This window comes from Oncorhynchus gorbuscha, linkage group LG13 (genome assembly GCF_021184085.1).
Source record: "Oncorhynchus gorbuscha isolate QuinsamMale2020 ecotype Even-year linkage group LG13, OgorEven_v1.0, whole genome shotgun sequence".
Lineage (NCBI taxonomy): Eukaryota > Metazoa > Chordata > Actinopteri > Salmoniformes > Salmonidae > Oncorhynchus > Oncorhynchus gorbuscha.
In genome coordinates this window covers 77,684,446-77,698,975 of record NC_060185.1, presented here as the reverse complement: position 1 = coordinate 77,698,975, position 14,530 = coordinate 77,684,446, and positions in this window count along the sequence as shown.

The window sequence follows — 14,530 nt, the reverse complement described above, 5'->3', positions numbered from 1 at the left end:
AATCTGTTGATGTGCCCTTGAGTAAGGCACTTACCCCAAATTGCTCCATGGTCGCCGTTGATAATGGCAGACCCTGACCCGTGACTCCACTCTCCACAGGTGTCTCAGGGAGAGTGGGATATGCAAAAAACACATTCCCAATTAATACACACTTGTGTGAAATAGGACAAATGTAAGCACCCACCAAGTGTATTATTTGTATTATTATTATATACCATAGATGTGTAGTAGAGAGCTCCTCTCGATGGCCACTTCTGTGACAGCATGGGCAGCTCCTCATAGGGCTTTCCCCATTTTGGTGTCATCAACTGGGTAGGACTTGCTATGAGTTAAGGAAGGATCATAGAATTCCATCCAGGACAGCAGGGGCAGTCAACCAATTAATTATACTCCAGAGCAAACATTCTGTAACTGCAGGTGGCACTAAATCACCAACCTTGACTTTATACCTGTTCTTTACACACTTCAGCATAGTAGCTGTTGGTATGCACCTTTTCAGTTTATTTTCAAACTACCTACACTCAAACTTGAAGTACAAGAAGAAGAAATTGTCTACTTAAAAATGACGATATCCCTCAATGCGCTGCCCAAACTGTCACAGAAGCGACCATTGAGAAGAGCTCTCTAGTACACATCTAATAAAGAGATTTGAGCCTTTCACCTTCCGAAACACCTGTCATTATGCTAACTGTTGCAGAATGCATCATTATGTTACTTCCTGGTCTTTCAGTCATTTCTGGAGTTGATTATAATAGAGAATGTCAATAAGTGAAGAAGATGTTCATCAATACCAAACATTTTCTCTCACAGTCCTTAACTATACTAAATATCTATCAATGTGGCTTCAACCAAAGCAGTGATTCATTGTGAATCATTGTACCAATAGGGAGAGAGAAGTCTGCTGTGTTTTTCATTATACTTATTTAATTTGGGACATTCTTGTCCTTCGATAGTGTACTGCACTCGTTTTATAAATTTGAATGTATAACATTTTACTGTTGACTACAACTTGGTAAAGTTACATTGAAAAACAAAGACATGCAGTGTGTGTGTGGTGAATAACTATAATAATAACATAATTGTTAATAACAATAGCCCATTTGAAAAGTGTGTAAAGGTAGTCTTTAAATATGTATTCTCTCTTAAATGCCTCAGCAAAGTAGAAAAGTGCCACAGAGACCTTGTTAGTGAGGTTCTGTTGTCGTGACACGTACTGTTTTGATTGTAAATATTTCCCTGTGACTACTGCACATTCTGACAAATAATCCTTTATTCTCCAAGTGACTGTGTCAACACTGTGAAACTCCCAAGTAGATTTTTACAACAATATGATGCTTGTGTTTTTATTTATGATGAAATAAACATTCCATCCTATTTGACTTGATCATACATGATTTATGTATACAATCACCTCACATACTTAGCAGATATTATATAGTGATACATTCTGTTATTCTAAATTATGTCATTTGGGGGGGGTTTGCTCAATGAGATAAATTAACTGGTTTTACTGACCTACAATTACAGATCAACGCAGTGTGGCAGATGTAATTACTACTGCCCATTGAGTCACACACACCCTCTTACACAACACGGCAGGCCTACTTGCGCCAGTACTTCTATGGCTATTTTCAAGAGGGTCATGTATTCGCCAGGTCAGCTAAATACTGTAAACCACCAGTTTGATGGACAGCTGTCTGCATAGCCTTTACACCTCAGATTCCACCCTCTGGTTCTTGATCATCAGGATATTCTCCAGGAGCAGCTTGTGAGCCAATTCCTTCTAAAAGTTATTTATTTACTAAATACCTAACTAATCACACAGAATTACACATAATTAAATCATAACTTGATTACAAATTACGTCATAAAGGAAAACGTCCCTAGCGGGCGGAACAGATATGACAGCTTGTTACACAAAAGAAAAGGGGCTGGGTTTGAGTGAAAGAGTGGGAAGACTGAGGAACAAAGGGAAGAAGCTGTGCTATCATAAATACAGTATCTTATGCATTCTAAATTACCGCCCATTTGGAAAAGGAAAATGCAATAAATATTTACTCTGAGCTGCGCTTCGGTAGGTTGGGGGTAGATGGAAGGCCGTGTTGCCCAACCGAATCCTTTGAAGAATGTCTCTGATGGTGAATTGCATACGTTGTAGTAACGTCGTTGTGTGGTAGATGGGATACTCTGTCTGCTCCTTCCTAACCTGCGTTTGCAGCTTGGGTTGCTAACTCAACAGCTAGGAGGTATCCCTTCTGTAGTGAATACCATTCGCAACCAAAGCTCACGCTGATGTTGGCTTCATTCTGTAGTTATTATCTGAACCATTCTGACATAGGACAGTCGTCCTCACATCCTCGGAACAGGAGGTTACATTGTCGTCAAGGGCTTATATAGGAAGGGAGAGGAGGGCGTGTTTGAAAAGTTTTATAGCCCATATCCCTTCACAGGGGCGGGCCACTGATTGAGCAGAGCCCTATCCTATGAAAATCCAAATCTCACATTTTAGAAGCTAAAATCACATTTCATCCCATCACAAATAATTTCATATTCAAACATTTAAATTGAACAACAATTCCATGTGAATCCGATAACTCTGATGTGTATACTTTCCACTGTAAAGTTTATGGCATCTTATCATTGATGAGAATGTCTCAGATGACAACCGAACTGACATCATATTCATTAAGTACCACCTCATATGTTCAATTGGTCAGATTACCAGAATATAGTTCATTTCCCCCCACCTTCTGATGTTCCCAGAATCTCTATGTTAACCAAAGGGTTTTGCAAATGTAACATCAGCAGGGTAGAGAGAGGAAAAAGGGGGAAAGAGGTATTTATGACTGTCATAAACCTAACCCCCAGGCCAACGTCGTGACACAACAATAGTGCTCACGACCTCTGATTGATTGGGAACCATATTTAGGCAGCCATTTGTGCTTTATGGGATCTTGACTATGTATAGTTGCTGTGAGCACTATTGTTGCGTCACGTTTCATTTTGCGATTTATTGTTTTCTTTGAGTTTCACTTCCTAATAAAGAGAATGGAACCATACCACGCTGCATCTTGGTCCACTCATTATAACGATTGTGACAGAAGATCCCACCACAAATGGACCAAGCAGCGTGGCCAGGAGGAGCAGACATCATGGACATGGGAGGATATCTTGGACGGTAAGGGATCCTAGACGTGGGAGGAGATCCTGTCAGGAAAGGATCGCCTTCCATGGGAGAAGACGGAGGCAGCGAGAGAGGAACAACGACGACACCGAGGTTCACGGCCACGACGGAAGCCTCAAAAAAAAAAATCCCCTTTGTGCTTTGTGGGATCTTGTCTAGGTATAGTTGCCTGCCAGCACTACTTTGAGCTTCACGTTTTGTTTTTTCGCTTTATTGTTTTTTCTTGGGGTTTCTCTTCCAAATAAAAAGGTTGGAAACATACCACGCTGCATCTTAGTCCACTCCTTATAACGATCGTGACAGGTACATGTTCTGTTTATATTGGTTCGCAAGTGTAATCCCTGTTTAGCCTGTTTATCTGAAGATATTTATCATTATTAGGGCTCCAGAGTGACACAGCGGTCTAAGGCACTGCATCTCAGTGCTAGGGGCATCACTACAGACCCTGGTTCGATTCCAGGCTGTATCATAACCGACTGCGATTGGGAGTCCCATAGGACGGCACACAATTCGCCCAGCGTTGTCCGGGTTAAAGTTTGGCTGTTGTAGGCCGTCATTGTAAATAAGAATTTGTTCTTAACTGGCTTGCCTAGTTAAATATCAAATAAAACAACTACTCATTGTCACTTCATTCTTGAGTTCTCATAGTCATCATAGTCATTATAATATAGCCTTTGTAGCGGATATTGTGACTGCACAAATCAATACAATCAGATTGTATCGTCATATAGGATAGACATGGTGTAGGCCAATTTTATTAGATCATGTTGATCTAGCGTACATTTGCAGTGAAGGCTTGTTTGGTTTCAGGTGTGTAGCCCACTTTTCCCTTAACACTCTTTCCCCTTAACATGTTGTGCTGTTTCCTAGTGATGTTATGTTGGATACCAGGGCATGTGTCGAAATCACTAAGCAGGTAAATGCCTTGTTCTGATCAGAGTTGCCAAATGACGTCATCACCTAATTTGTATAATTGGCCATGTGCATGTACTTGTGATGGACGTTGTAGGAGAGAGGAATAATGTCATGGGAGAGACAAAAAGTGAACTTTCTTCTATCGATTCTTGTTTTTTTAATGTCATAATTCCAACCCTCCTCCTTTATACGGGCTTGGGACCAGCAAAAGTGACCCAAAAGAGAGACTCTGGCGGAGTTACTTCATTTTTGTTTTTTTGTTATCTTAATTTGGTTTGGTTTTTAACCTTATGGTCCACTTAGGAGCCTACAACAAGTCACAGTAATACATTTTTAAACAACATACTTTTTTTGTGTATACAATCTACATTAACAATCTAAATGGACCAAAAAGAGACAATAGAGAAAACTGTCAATGGCAATGTGAGAAAAGTATGGTAACTAGTCTGGCCCTAATTCAGGTTAATTTATTTAATTTATTTAAATTTCAGAAGTACTTCATCAATGATGACCGAAGCATCTTTTGATCATACGCTTTTTTCATACTTTTTTCAAAGCGTATGTTGCAAAATGTGAGATCCCACTGATTTCAAGCTGCTTCCAAACAACGGCCTTTAGTGGACACACCTGTGTTATGATGATGCTGTTAAACAGCGTCTTGATATTACACACCAGATGGATGGATTATCTTGGCAAATGAGAAATGCAAACAAATTTGCGCACAAAACTTGAAAGAAATACGCTTTTTGTGTATGGAATATTTCTGGGGTATTTTATTTCAGCTCATGAAACATGGGGCATACACTTTACATGTTGCATAAGGAACTATGGAACGTTCAGGGATGTGAGGATATGAAGTTGAATCCCTTTGAAAGCACACTTTCTGTACTGTTCAAATCATTTGTTTTATTTAGTATAGTATAAGCTTCTGTCTTAAGCATCCTAAATAATGCCATAGCTTTTGAAAAGAGTCAACTTGAAGGTTATAAAATGGAAGCAATGTAAGATGCAAACCTGTATTCCAACTAATTATAGGTTACTAAAGCCAACGACATACCGCTGCGCCACAGAGTTTTCATGAAAACCGTGGAGAAAAAAACAATCTATTTGATCACATGCTGCTATTTATTGTTGACCAGCAGATGCCACTAATGTGCATTGTGAACAGATAATGAAGCACTGAGTAATGGACAGTTTTTCGGCACAATTTGGTGAAAGCGCCGACGCCTTCAGAAAGCTTCGGTTTCCCATCACTACCGTTTCCTCTTCCCTCGCTATTACTCTCTCCTCTCTATCAATTATATTACAATGTATGGAATGCTATATAATATCCGCACGTCTTTCATGGTCGTACCCCACTGGCTGTGAGCACTCCTGTCCACTGGTCGACACAGGCTGTTTGCTGTTCAGAGCTACTTGGTTGCATTGGAGTGGACTACTAAAGTGAACTCGAGAGAGTTTGTCGAACAGCCTCGACGATAAAAACCATCGCAGCAATCGTATTGTATAATAATCAGAGACCATGTTTAAGTTTATAACCTATTAATTTATATTTGATATTAAGTTGGCTTACGTAATCAATCGTAGCCTTGCACAAGAGGTGCTTTGCAACATTAGTCAATTTCAATTGATTCGTCAACGATTCAAATTGAATAATTCATCCATGATTTGAGCTACTAATGCCTTCAGCTCTCATCACTCTTGGTATTTTTATTTAATTTATTTGTATTTAATCTCGTTATAAACAAAATGTCTTCCATTTCCTTGATGTCGTGTCAGAACTGATTGCAGGGACTATCTCGAATAATGTCAGCAGCAAACTATGTGGCCGGGTGGCCATTGACAGTAATACAGTTGAAGTCGGAAGTTAACATACACTTAGGTTGGAGTCATTAAAACTAGTTTTTCAACCACTCCACAAATTTCTTGTTAACAAACTATAGTTTGGCAAGTCGGTTAGGACATCTACTTTCTGCATGACGAAAGTAATTTTTTTCCAACAACTGTTTACAGACAGATTATTTAATTTATAATTCACTGTATCACAATTCCAGTGGGTCAGAAGTTTACATACACTAAATTGACTGTGCCTTTAAACAGCTTGGAAAATGACAGAAAATTATGTCATGGCTTTAGAAGCTTCTGATAGGCTAATTGACATCATTTGAGTCAATTGGAAGTGTACCTGTGGATGTATTTCAAGGCCTACCTTCAAACTCGGTGCCTCTTTGATTGACATCACGGGAAAATCTAAAGAAATCAACCAAGACCTCCTTTTTAAAACATTTTTTAGAGTTCCACATGTCTGGTTCATCCTTGGGAGCAATTTCCAAATGCCCGAAGGTACCACGCTCATCCATACAAACAATAGCATGCATGTATAAACACCATGGGACCATGCAGCCGTCATACCGCTCAGGAAGGCGATGCGTTCTGTCTCCTAGAGATGAACATACTCTGGTGCGAAAAGTGCAAATCAATCCCAGAACAACAGCAAAGGTACTTGTGAAGATGCTGGAGGAAACCGGTACAAAAGTATATCCACAGTAAAACGATTCCTATATTGACATAACTTGAAAGGCTGCTCAGCAAGGAAGAAGCCACTGCTCCAAAACTGCCATAGAAAAGCCAGGCTACGGTTTGCACATGGGGTCAAAGATCATATTTTTTGGAGAATTGTCCTCTGGTCTGATGAAACAAAAATAGAACTGTTTGGCCATAATGACCATTGTTATGTTTGGAGAAAAGGGGGAGGCTTGCAAGCTGAAGGACACCATCCCAACTAGAGGTCGACTGATTAATCGGAATGGATGATTCATTTGGGCCGATTTCAAGTTTTCATAACAATTGGAATTTTTGGACACCGATTTGGCCGATTTAAAAATAGATATTTTTCATATTTTTTAATACATTTTTAACAAGGCAAGTCAGTTAAGAACACATTCTTATTTTCAATGACTGCCTAGGAACTGTGGGTTAACTGCCTCGTTCAGGGGCAGAACGACAAATTTTCACCTTATCAGCTCGGGGGATCCAATCTTGCAACCTTAACTAGTCCAACGCAATAACGACCTGCCTCTCTCTCGTTGCACTCCTGCCTGTTACACGAATGCAGCAAGGTAAGTTGTTAGCGAGCATGAAACTTATCTTATAAAAAACAATCAATCATAATCACTAGTTAACTACACATGGTTGATATTACTAGATATTATCTAGCGTGTCCTGCGTTGCATATAATCTGACTGAGCATACAAGTATCTGACTGAGCATACAAGTATCTGATTGAGCGGTGGTAGGCAGAAGCAGGCGTGTAAACATTCATTCAAATAGCACTTTGTTGCGTTTTGCCAGCAGCTCTTCGTTGTGCGTCAAGCATTGCGCTGTTTGACTTCAAGCCTATCAACTCCCGAGATGAGGCTGGTGTAACAGAAGTGAAATGGCTAGTTCGTTAGCGCGCGCTAATAGCGTTTCAAACTTCACTCGCTCTGAGCCTTGCAGTGGTTGTTTCCCTTGCTCTGCATGGGTAATGCTGCTTCGAGGGTGGCTGTTGTCGTTGTGTCCCTGGTTCGAGCCCAGGGAGGAGCGAGGAGAGGGACGGAAGCTATACTGTTACACTGGCGATACTAAAGTGCCTATAAGAACATCCAATAGTCAAAGGTATATGAAATACATATGGTATAGAGAGAAATAGTCCTATAACTACAACTTAAAACTTCTTACCTGGGAATATTGAAGACTCATGTTAAAAGGAACCACCAGCTTTCATATGTTCTCATGTTTGTAGCAAGGAACTTAAACGTTAGCTTTCTTACATAGCACATATTGCACTTTTACTTTCTTCTCCAACACTTTGTTTTTGCATTATTTAAACCAAATTGAACGTTTCATTATTTATTTGAGGCTAAATTGATTTTATCTATGTATTATATTCAGTTAAAATAATTGTTCATTCAGTATTGTTGTAATTGTCATTATTACAAATAAATAAAAATCTGTGATTAATTTGCCTTTTTTGGTCCTCCAATAATCTGTATTGGCATTGAAAAATCATAATCGGTCGAACTCTAATCCCCGTGAAGCACGGGGTGGCAAGCATAATGTTGTGGGGGTGCTTTGCTGCACGAGGGACTGGTGCACTTCACAAAATAGATGGCATCATGAAGTAGGAAAATTATGTGGATATATTGAAGCAATGTCTCAAGACATCAGTCAGGAAGTTAAAGCTTGGTCACAAATGGGTCTTCCAAATGCACAATGACCCCAAGTATACTTCCAAAGTTGTGCCAAATTGGCTTAAGGACAACAAAGTCAAGGTATTGGAGTGGCCATCACAAAGCCCTGACCTCAATCCTATAGAAAATGTGTGGGAAGAACTGGAAAAAGTGTGTGAGCAAGGAGGCCTTACAAACCTGACTCAGTTACACCAGCTCTGTCAGGAGGAATGGGCCAAAATTTACCCAATGCATTGTGGGAAGCTTGTGGAAGGCTACCCAAAATGTTTGACCAAGTTAAACCATTTAAAGGCAATGCTACCAAATACTAATTGAGTGTATGTAAACTTCTGACCCACTGGGAATGTGAGGAAAGAAATAAAAGCTGAAATAAATCTCTCTACTATTATTCTGACATTTCACATTCTTAAAATAAAGTGGTGATCTTAACTGACCTCAGAGAGGGACTTTTTACTAGGATTAAATGTCAGGAATTGTGAAAAAACTGAGTTTAAATGTATATGTCTATGTAAACTTCCGACTTCAACTGTATGTCAATCAAGAACTGTGGCTTTCAGCGTCACCTGTTGCTCGTAGCTATTCATGTATTTTAATTGTTTTGTCAACATTCTAATAATGTGTTATTGTTACAGGTGGAGCTTCAATCTTAAGATCGGGTGACACCTTGCCAAACAGATCCGGGAAAATGCTTCTTTATGGAAGCTTCAAACATCCTACCCTACTTACAACAGTTTGGTCCCACAGCCACTACCTTCTGGTTGCAAATTAAGGCTGCCTAACAATGGGTTTACCACACTGTTTCCTTTACTACAAGCATACAAGGTTCATCTGGTTCACCTGCACGGGTTTGGGTAGCACTCAGTTTTTCATGACACTTTTACTCAAGTGCCCTTTTTGGGGTTGGCCCCACAGTTTCTATGGTCATGTTGCAATAGCGCCTGTTTCAGATATCATTATGGGTTACACAGTTGGGTCTGGGTATGGGTTTACTTGGACGCTTCCCATCCGTTTCCTTTTGTGGAATTTTTCAGGCTAGTGGTCCGCAGTTCGTTTTTTACATTACGGATAATTGGTTCATCTTTAGTGGGCCTCTTAGGGCTAGCGTCAGCATGTCGCACACTCGGGAAATCACATTAGCCATTACTTCTAGTTGACGTCTCATGCCATCTTTTCCCATTTATATCCAATTAGAACAACTTTTCATCGCAACACAACCATTTTAATCTCTACTCTAAGCTACTTGCTACCTGTTTTGCAGCATATGCTTGCAGTCTCAGACAAGGCAGTTCCCTCCGCTGGACGTCTCCATAAGGTCTTTCTTTTTCATAGTCCCTTCAATGGCATTTACGACTCCTTCTATTATACATTTTCTTCACGTGATTTAGGGATTCTGACCCGGTCTCCTCACCTTAATCACTAGCTTCACTCAAGCATTTTAAATTGGGTTCCTGCGGTACTATCATAAGAGCTCCCACCTACACTTATCCTTTCTCTTGCTTTATGCTTATATTTTTCAACACTGGACTGTGCTCTGCTCCTCATATTACATTTGATTTATATCCCTCCCATTCAACCCTCTGTTTCACTCCTCTCATTTCTTAAGTAATATAAAGGTCCTATGATACACTGGTCTTTCGTTCAGAACTGGAGCAGTAACCACTGCAGCTACATTAGGTATTATTCCACCATCACTCTCCAGCAACTAGGTTGCTGGCTATGTGCTGCTACACCTCACTTGTTAGACCAAATCTTTTTGACTTCTCCTCAGCAATGGCTCCTTACCATAACTATCAATAGCTAATTTAGTTGGCGAGCTTTCAATGGCACGCAGGTATGTGGCAGTCATTCATATTACACCTGGCTTTTGGGTCACACATCTTTAGGCATGCATCACCATCCCTCGTTTACTGCATGCATGACTGGGTTCAAAGGAGCAAGCGTATCATGTTTCACAAATTGCATTACAGAATTTGTGGTCGGGTTCTACGTACCATCGTGCATAACGTTTCATCTAAATAAATTAGCGTAACAATAAGAATCACTCAGCAGATCAGCATTGGGCTAAACTCCGTTAGGTGCCCATATCTTCCTGCATTTTGGTGTGCACTGTTAGCGTTTCATGTCAATCATCCATATAGCATTACAGCATGCACTGTTGGGTTCAACGCTCGATTAGTGTTTCATGTTAATCATGCACATCTTATACGGCATGCATGGCTGGGTAGATATGTACGCAGACGTGTCATTTCAATCAAGCATTCCATATGATACTTTCCATTACAGCATAACTGCACTTCTATTCTTCACATGCGTCTCTTTTACATCTATTTATCTTGCATTCCATCTTGAGATCCAACCACTGCTCGGCCATGTCCCTTCTCCCTGGTGAGTAACTTATTTATTTAGGGGAGGTCGATGCTAGCTGTCCAGCATAGGGAAACCAGTCATCAGCATTTGTTTAATTTGATTACAGTACACCTATGTTGTAATTGTCGGAACAGTTAAATTATTTATTTTTATCCATAATTTCTATCCCATTTGTGATCAAAGGTGTGATCATTGAAGACATCTTTTACAATCATTGACCTGAAAAATAAATGTTTTGTTCTGATATAATTACAACATAAGTGTACTGTAATCAATTGAAATGAATGAAATTAACAATGTTTAGTAGGCATTAGTTTGCATCAAGCCTGTCTTGAGCATTTGGGCATAGGTTCTCATCGGCATCACAGTAAATGTCCTCATTGTTCATGCACTTGGGGAAAAATGTGCATAACTCCACCTATGGTAACACTGTCAGGCTCAGGGCAATGTTTATACCCTTGCGGGAGCATGTAACAGACCTGTCTGACCAGTGCAAGGCTAGCTGTTTAAATTCAATCTGACCATATCAGTTCACATCCAAGAAGACGACGTTCAAATGTACAGTCGTGGCCAAAAGTTTTGAGAATGACACAAATATTAATTTTCAAAGTCTGCTGCCTCAGTTTGTATGATGGCAATTTGTATATACTCCAGAATGTTATAAAGATTGACCAGATGAGTTGCAAAGTCCCTCTTTGCCATGCAAATGAGCTGAATCCCCCAAAAACATTTCCACTGCATTTCAGCCCTGCCACAAAAGGACCAGCTGACATCATGCCAGTGACTCTCTCGTTAAAACAGGTGTGAGTGTTGACGAGGACAAGGCTGGAGATCACTCTGTCATGCTGATTGAGTTTGAATAACAGACTGGAAGCTTCAAAAGGAGGGGGGTGCTTGGAATCATTGTTCTTCCTCTGTCAAACATGGTTACCTGCATGGAAACACATGCCGTCCTCATTGCTTTGCACAATAATGGCTTCACAAGGCAAGGATATTGCTGCCAGTAAGATTGCACCTAAATCAACCAATTATTGTATCATCAGGAACTTCAAGGAGAGCGGTTCAATTGTTGTGAAGAAGGCTTCAGGGCGCCCAAGAAAGTCCAGCAAGCTCCAGGACCGTCTCCTAAAGTTGATTCAGCTGTGGGATCGGGGCACCACCAGTACAGAGCTTGCTCAGGAATGGTAGCAGGCAGATGTGAGTGCATCTGCACACACAGTGAGGCGAAGACTTTTGGAGGATGGCCTGGTGTCAAGAAGGGCAGCAAAGAAGCCACCTCTCTCCAGGAAAAACATCAGGGACATACTGATATTCTGCAAAAGGTACAGGGATTGGACTGCTGAGGACTGGGGTAAAGTCATTTTCTCTGATCTTTCCCCTTTCCGTTTGGGGCATCCGGAAAAAGGCTTGACCGGAGAAGACAAGGTGAGCGCTACCATCAGTCCTGTGTCATGCCAACAGTAAAGCATCCTGAGACCATTCATGTGTGGGGTTGCTTCTCAGCCAAGGGAGTGGGCTCACTCACAATTTTTCCTAAGAGCACAGCCATGAATAAAGAATGGTACCAACACATCCTCCGAGAGCAACTTCTCCCAACCATCCAGGAACAGTTTGGTGACGAACAATACCTTTTCCAGCATGACGGATCACCTTGCCATAAGGAAAAAGTGATAACTAAGTGGCTCGGGGAACAAAACATCAACATTTTGGGTCCATGGCCAGGAAACTCCACAGACCTTAATCCCATTGAACGTGGTCAATCCTCAAGAGACGGGAGGACAAACAAAAACCCACAAATTTTGACAAACTCCAAGCATTGATTATACAAGAATGGCTGCCATCAATCAGGATGTGGCCCAGAAGTTAGTTGACAGCATGCCAGGGTGGATTGCAGAGGTCTTGAAAAAGAAGGGTCAACACTGCAAGTATTGACTCTTTGCATCAACTTCATGTAGTTGTCAATAAAAGCCTTTGACACTAATGAAATGCTTGTAATTATACTTCAGTATTCCATAGTAACAGCTGACAAAAATATCTATAGACACTGAAGCAGCAAACTTTGAAAATTAATATTTGTGTCATTCTCAACTTTTGGCCACGACTGTACAGCTCAATTGTCAGTAGAAACCACATTTGTTTTAGCAAGTCAGCCATATCAGCTATGTTTTCTAAAAAGGCAGTAAATGAGGCTGAATTAACTGTTTCGCACTTAGACAAGGTGTCACGTTCTGACCATAGTTCTTGTGTGTTTTCCTTGTTTTAGTGTTGGTCAGGATGTGAGCTGGGTGGGCATTCTATGTTGTATGTCTAGTTTGTTTCTGTGTTTGGCCTGATATGGTTCTCAGAGGCAGGTGTTAGTCATTGGTCATTGGGAACCATATTTAGGTAGCTTGTTTTGTGTTGGTGATTGTTTCCTGTCTTTGTGTTTTCTGCACCAGTTAGGACCGTTTCGTTTTTCACGTTTATTGTTTTGTATTCTGTTCATGTTGAGTTACCTTATTTTAATAACATGAACTCTAACCACGCTGCGTTTTGGTCCGCCTCTCCTTCCCAGGAAGAAAGCCGTTACACAAGGCTTCACTGATAGCTAAGTGTAGAGGTGGTAAGGATTCACTCCATGGTGCTGAAAAGAAGGCTCTGCTGTTGGGGCAGCTTTATGTAGGCCCTAACCGTTTCTGGGCACCACTTTTCACCGTTATAGTGCAATTAATGTATTATTTATTGTTGTGGCTTTGCTGGCATGCATCTAACATTTTTGGGGAGAGTTTGCCCCACCAAGATTTACATGCTAAAATCCCCACTGCCCATATCCACATATCCTGCATGTGTAGCCTGTGCATGCACACACAGAAAGGTATCGCTGGAGCCCAATCAAATGGAATATAAAGTTGCGGATGAAGTTTGGAATGGCACAATTTCATGTGTACAACCATCTAAAGACCTGCATTTCTGTTTCTAAAAAGACGTTTTTGGAGAGTTAATGTTTTATCGGTGCACCTGCAACTGCAGAATGTGCATCAGGAAGTCTATCGCCAGTGGAGTACATTTCTCAAAATGTAAGTGAAGTAAAATTGCTATAAAAAAAAGTTTCTGTAAAAAGTGAATCTGTCCTCTACTTGTTCAACATTTAGCTGGGTGAATAAAATCATTTTTGTTTACATGTAAGTTATAGTAATTCCCCCCCAAAAAACATATGCTGTATATTGAAAAAACAATCAATTGTTTGAATTTATTAATTATAAATAATATGAACATGTTCTATTGTCTATACATGTCTTTTGCTTACTGTATGTGTTTTGCCTGTACATGTTTGCCAATACTTATGTCTTTTGCCAATGGAAATGCATAAATAACATTGAAGGTTCTATTGAACTTCTGTATTTTACAAAGCAGGAACAAGTAAATCACAGGGAGGAAGTTTTGAATCATTCCTGATGTGGGGATTGTGATAACTGCCATTTGGTGCATGAGTTGCATTGCATATCTAACTAATAATCAATTCCTCAAACAATACAATGAGCTGTCCATGTTACAATTAAGTACATGGCAGAGGTATTGCTTCAGTTTAACCAAATGGAATATAACGTTGCGGATAAAGTTTGGGATTACACAGTTTCATGTTTACAACATCTGTTAAACTCTAATCCTCCACAGACAGCCGCCCTGCCCACCCCTCATCATCTAAACATATGACATGAGAAAGGCATGTTAGGCTACTGTTAATTGGATTAAAATACAAAAACAAAAGTAAATAAAATATTTACATGATCACATAACTACTTGTCATCTTGATTCATTGTCAGAAGCATTCAAAACTGCTTGTTAAGCACTA